Consider the following 7126-nt stretch of genomic DNA (forward strand, 5'->3'; position numbering starts at 1 on the left):
TTATTTTATTCAGTGTATTTGTATATACTTACAAAAATGAAATTTCAAAAATTTCCATTTAGAACCACACATTGCTGGCACACACATGTAGTCACATAGACCCAGAAGAAAGCTGAGCTGTGAGTACTGAGGTTCAAAACCAGTTGGGGCTGATAAATCTGAGGAAATCATGTCTTCCATTAACAAGTAAAAGTTGAAGTGTTTCTGAGGCTTAGTAGAGCTAGCTTTGAGCAAAAAAGCCAAAGGAGAGCGTAAGACCCTGAGTTCAAGCTCCAGAATCAGTACTCTCTCTCTCTCTCTCTCTCTCTCTCTCTCTCTCTCTCTCCCTCCCTCCCTCCCTCTCTCTCTCTCTCTCTCTCTCTCTCTCTCTCTCTCTCTCTCTCTCTCTCTCTCTCTCTCTCTCTCTCTCTCTCTCTCTCTCTCTCTCTCTCTCTCACACACACACACACACACACACACACACCAAAGTCAGCACCATCACTACCAACAACAACTATTTGATCAATTATTAATTAAGAGAGTTTTGGTATAGGATGACCCATTATAACAATACACAAGACAGTATGTTGAAGACAAACTTTACAACTTTGCAGGGGTCGTGGAGACGGGAGGGATGAGTTAGGAGTGATAAGGGGAGGAAAGGGATGGTGGTAGTGGAGAGTGTAACAATGCTCAATAGGAAATCGACTGATTACCTTGCTTATGTAACTGTACCGCCTCTGTACGGTATCTTTACTATAAAATATATATATTAAGAAAAAAGAGTGTTTTGGAACAGAGAACTGATCCTAAACAGTTTTGGGAAACATTCAGCCTGTCTTATGACATAATTTCCATTTGGTAAATTTAATTACTCTTTAATATATTTAACTATTTTTTATTGTGAAAATATTGTACAGAGGGGTTACAATTACATGGGCAAAATAATGAGCACATTTCTTATCAAGCATTGTAGCCTCCTCTTTTATTTCTGCTTCCCATCCATTCCCATCCTCCCCCTGCCTCCCCAATCCTCCCTGCCCCCCCCAAAAGTTTTAAAGTTTGTTTTCGACATAACGACTTGTACTTATTGTTGCAATGGGTCCACCTTTATCCCTATGTAAACGACTTGTTTTTCCCCTTTGTTCCACAAATTATACCGACATTAAATACAGTGAATGCACGGGTTAAACTGTGGGGAATTTTTTTTTATTAGTAACACCTTGCCTTACTTTTAAACTCTTGTCTGATAATTATACCATTTATCCTGCTTAAAATTATGTGTGTATGGTGATTCTCTCTTTTTTTTCTTGTGAAAATACTGTACAGAGGGGTTACAATTACATGGGCAAGATAATGAGTACATTTCTTATCAAGCATTGTAGCCTCCTCCTTACTTTCCCCTTCCCATCTCTTCCCATCCTCCCCCTGTCCCCCCACCCAATCCTCCCCGCTACCCCTGCCCTTGGAAACTCCCTGAACACATTTTCATTCTATAATCCTGGTCTTGCTCCTTTCTTGTGATATTATCCTTTTCACCTTTGGGACTACTAAATGCCTCTCATTACTGGGAACATGGACCCTGTAAAAGCATACTATGATGGATGTAGAGAAGAACTGCCCAATGAATCTCACTTCCTTCAATGAATAATGCATTAGCCCAGCTGTCAGAAATCAGCCTCCAACTGTTAATGCCTTCAAGCTGCATCTTAGTTTCAGAGAGCCACTTAAAGGGCATATGTTAATAGGGAAAGTTTGCATCCAGTAGATTAATGAGGGGGTTAAAAACAAAACAAAAAGCAAAAACAACACAAAAAAAACCCCAAAACACTGCAGGTTGGCCCAATGAGTCTATTCTAATGGCCCCTTTTGTTCCTGATTCACTCACATAAAATTAACAAATTGATGAGCCTGATTGAGAGCCTATCTTCTTTCTCTGTCCTAGGAACCAGCTTTATTCCACAAACTTATTTTTTAAATGTATAAACTTGTGTAATTTTGTCTCTATATCTAACTGTAAATCACAAGGAAGCAAATATGACAAGGAAGAAATGAAAAGACAGAGAAAGAGCCGTGTTAGAAATTCATAACAGGCATTGCAACATTCCAGGTATTCTACCTGCAAGAGTTTGATGTACTTATATTATCAGGAAACCTGATGGTGAATTTTCAAGTATTCAAACATTCTGTGTTAGTTGTGTTATAAAAATGCTCTGCAAAAACCACCAAAGTCTCAAAAAGACACGAAAACAAAGAGTTGTATCAACAAGGCAAAATTAACTTCGGTCCAAAATGGTGCACCCCTCACATACAGGCATACAGAGTAGGAGGGCTGCTTCTTATTTATTCCTAAGACAGCAAGCCCGGCCCCTCTGTACTTACTGGCCAGGCTCAAGTTCTTACTCTGCTCATGATTGGTTAGTTTAAAGAGAGTAGTCCGTATTTGCATAAAGTGACCATTAAATAACTTTAAGATGAGATTAACAGTTTTAATTTCTCATATCTTTATGTTTCTTGGACAATCTGATGTTAGATTTAACCACGGCACCCCCTCTGCTACTTTCTACTATGACAATACCTACTATGACAATACCAGCAAGTTTTTACTTGCTGGTATTGTCATAGTAGAATAGAATAATCAACAAGAGCCTAGCCACCAGAGCAAAATATTTACTTTTAAACAACCCATGGGCCTTGATAGTAAAGATTTTTTAATTTTTAATTTTTTTCTTTTTCTTTCTTTCTTTTTTTTTTTTTTTTTTTTTTTTTTTTTTTTTTTTACAATTGAGCCTGACTGTATCAAATGAGCTTGTTAATGTGGTGACTTGCTGATATTGGAAATGCTCAACTTCATATTCACTTGTTACTAGAAACGTGTCTGAGTACCAAATATGTCAAAAGATAAGAAAAGGAAACTCTAAATGCAATTGATTTTGATACACATTGAATTTGGATATATTTTCTTTCACTTCAGGATCAGTGAAAAACTCAAAGTAAATAAAATATTGTACTAATATTAGTATTAAATGTTGCACTAGTGAAATACTACATTTCAATGACAAATATAGTTGGACTGATGGTGTTATTAGCCCTGACTTACTCACCCTTAACATATTTTCTCACAGTGAATAGAATTCATAGCCATTCTACTTTATCAAATTATTCACAAAATAATACAAATAGGTAATACTCTTGGTATTCTATTGTTTCACTAAATTGACTAGGTGTATCACTAAATTGCCCAGGTGACTTTCAATTTCTAATCCTCCTGTCTCAGCCTCCTAATTGATGGGATTATAGACATAGCCATTGTGTTCTTTGTTTTAAAAATATATACATATACATATATGTATATACACATATATACATACATATATGTATATATATATATATATATATATATATATATATATATATATATATATATATTTGTCAGTCATGATACTTGAAATCTGATCCTGAGCTGTGTCTCTCAGATCTTCAGCTCAAGGCTAGCACTCTACGACTTGAGCCACAGTACCACTTCCAGGTTTCTTATGGTTTATTGGAGATAAGCATATCATGGCCTTTCCTGCCCAGGCTGGCTTTGAACCTTGATCCTCTGATCTTAGCCTCCTGAGTAGCTAGTATTACAGACATGAGCCTCCAGCGCCTGGCTCTTTGTTAGATTTTTGACTTGCATGACACATAATATACAAGTTCTAGGAGAAAAGGGAACCCATAAATTAAATGTATAATGGTATCATCTTTTTTTTTGTTTTTTGTTTTTTGTTTTTTGGTCAGTTATGGGGTCTAAATTCTTGGCCTGGGCACTGTTCCTTAGCTCTTCATCTCAAGGCTAGAGCTCTACCATGAGCCCTGGTGCCATTTCTGGCTTTTTCTGCTTATGTGGTGCTGAGGAATCGAACCCAGGGCCTCATGCATGCAAAGCAAGCACTCTACTACTGAGCCACTTTCCCAACCTTAACGGTATCATCTTGTAATCACAAGAAAAGTCCCAAGCATACAAGTCTTTAAGTGCTCTAAAACCAAGGAGGAAATAAAGGAAAAAAAGGCAAATGGAAGAGTAAAGTTCAAATAATAAATCATTTATCTAAAGATGTTCAATTTCATTAGTTACCAAAACGTTTGTAAATTTCAAGCATTAAGCCTTAGATAATAAATATTAAGGAAAAGATATACATTAAACATGTTCTGCTGATGAAAGTATAAATAGGCCTGAACATGTAGAAAGTAGTTTAATTTTACAAATGTAAATGAAAATTGTCTTATTTCAAGATCAGAGGGCTTCCTGTTAGGCTTATACATTCTTGCATATCTGCTCTGGGAAACCTATAGAGTCATGTTCAGAGAAGTGATAAATGTAATTACAAAAATGGAAGAGATTTAAAAGAGATTTGGACAACTCTGTTCCAGGAAGACAACACCTCACAGCTGTAGAAATGGATGATAGACAACAATATCTATTAAGCAAGTGTACCTGTGACAACTTTTAACATGACTAATTGAAAGAATATGATAAAATATATACTGCATGATTCAGTTCATCTACTGTTTAAAATGTTCTGGATTTTTCAAAGATAGTTTAGAGAACTATTTGCAATAGAGCATTGAGAAAGACATCCAGCACTTTAGAACAGTCTGCTTTTGGGCAATAGGGAGAAAGAATGCAATTGAAGAGAAGCACCCAAATGCCTCTATTAGTGGTAATCTCTTCTTTTTAAGCTGGGTGAAGTTTTCTTTTTCTTTTTCTGAATGTACTAGAGATTATGGAATCATATACTTTAATAAATTATGGTATGTGAATTGTATCAGTGATAATAGTAATTATTATGACAATTGCTAATATTATTATATTACTATATATAGCACATATTATATTGCTAACATAGTGTATTATTGTGATATATTATTGTGGGATTTTTCTTATTGTGAAAACATTGTATAGAAGGTTACAATTATATGGGCAAGGTAATGAATGCATTTATTATCAAGCATTGTTGTCTCCTCCTTTGTTTCCCCTTCCCATTCCTTCCCACTTTTACCCACACAATCCCCGCCCCCCCCCTGCCAAAGCTGTAAAGTTCATTTTTGACATAACATCTTGTACATCTCATTAGTGCAATGGGTCCACCTGTATCCTGACATAACATAATTTTCATAACATCTTATAATGCTAGTCATACACATAATTTAAAAGAAAATGAACTCATTTTACTCATAAAGATGTTTATTCACAGAATGACAAAATGACAAAAATGTGAAAATGTCTTCAAGGTTATGAGGAAATATTTTTGTAAATAATTCTTATGTAATAAAAAATCATCTATAAGACCAATTGTAAAAGTTGATGTCTCTTTATATGTATACCCTTGTTTCACAGAAATATTTGTAAATTCCTGAATACAAATTTAAAATAACTTACATTTATAAAATATATTGTCATTAGTGGCATATAGAAATGATGTTCATAACACATCATTCAGAGTATAATAAATGCATATGTTCAGTGTCTGAGAAGACACTCTAAGTGTCTGCATGCAAACATTCAAGATAAAATGACAGAAGGGGTAGAAATCTGAACACAACAGGATGGTGTGATTTCCTCTTTCATGACTTCTATGCTAATTGACTAGTGATTCTTCTCACATTCTTGGGACAACCACAACTGATTATTAACACATTGCATTAATCCTTATAAAGAAGAACCAAAAAAATTCCATGGTCCCCTGCAAAGGACAAATTATGCCAATCATCACATGCATGCATATATGAGCTCTTCACATGGGATATAAGCCTTATGAAACTTCAGAGTTCTATCCTAGTGCATGTTTGCACAGCATCCTCAAAGACAAGTGTGTATTATTGCTTCTTCCAAGTTTACCATTCAGAGGGAATTACAATGTTGGGTGGCGTAGAAGGCATTCATTCAAGTATTACCACTGACATTGCTATTAGGCTCTATAGTATGGACATATCTCTCAGGATTTCCAGTTTAAAATACATAAAACAGGACCCTCAATTTTAGATGGAGGTCAAGACTGTCTGCAGCAAATATTATAGACTATTTGAGAAAAAAGGCACCAAACTATGAAAATTTATTGGATCATAAAGTTGGATAGGTCCTGAAGTAATCCAAGATAAAATGTGAAAATACAAAGTGAAATACCCCAAATACCCCAAAGTGAAATAAACCCAAATTGGGTTTGACCGGCAAGTAAAAAAATAAATTTCATAGATAAGTGTCTATTTTTTTCTTAAAATTATCTTACCAGTTCAGAAGTCACAAGGTAAACTATGGAACAGAAATAAAATGCAAATTGTTTTTTATAGAAGGATATGTAGTCGAATCAGAAACAATCTCCAATATGACAACCAGACTCAGAATCCCTAACAGAGAAATCCTCCTCTTGTGCAATTCTGTAAGTTGTCTAGCAGTGCCAATAGTTGCCTTAATTATTAATTGGAATAAAAATTATTAAGCTTAGAAAGTATGATCTGGAGAAGCATGAAAAAAAATGCAGTTGCATGGCCATTTGCTTACTCAATTTGTTAAAATCTTTGCTGCGTTTGTGCATATCACAGAGTTCTACTTTATAATTTACTGTTGTAAATATTTAATGTTGGAATGCTGCTTTAAAGGCATCTCATAGGACATGAATCTTATTCTCATTTATTTAGGTACATTTGAGCTAAATTTCCTTGGGAAAAGTCCTCTGTGATACGTATTATGTAAAAGTGGAATTTTAACTTCTACACATCTTCATCAAATTTTTCTACAACAATCTAATTATTATGTGAGGATGTCTTTTTGTGATTTCTGTTCTTTTGAGCCTTGAGCTTTGTTGCATGACTCAAAATATTCTTTCTTCTGGAGAAATACACACATAAACTTCGAAGGACACAGGTTCTGCTGCTATTGATGTAGTTTTCTGAAAATTTTGATTTGATTTAGTTGGCTTATTTTTTCTACACACTTAGTAATTTATCCTCCACTACTCTAAGCAATAATGAAAAGAGTTCATTTTTCCAACTATAGATATGTATGTAGCATAGATTATATCAGTTACTATTCCATATATTTTGAAGTTCAGGTTTTCACGATAGATAATTTGTTTATTGTACACACATGTAATAAGATAGAAAA

The sequence above is a fragment of the Dipodomys merriami genome, unplaced genomic scaffold (genome assembly GCF_024711535.1).
Source record: "Dipodomys merriami isolate MVZ:Mamm:240054 unplaced genomic scaffold, mDipMer1.0.p SCAF_359, whole genome shotgun sequence".
Taxonomy (NCBI): Eukaryota; Metazoa; Chordata; class Mammalia; order Rodentia; family Heteromyidae; genus Dipodomys; species Dipodomys merriami.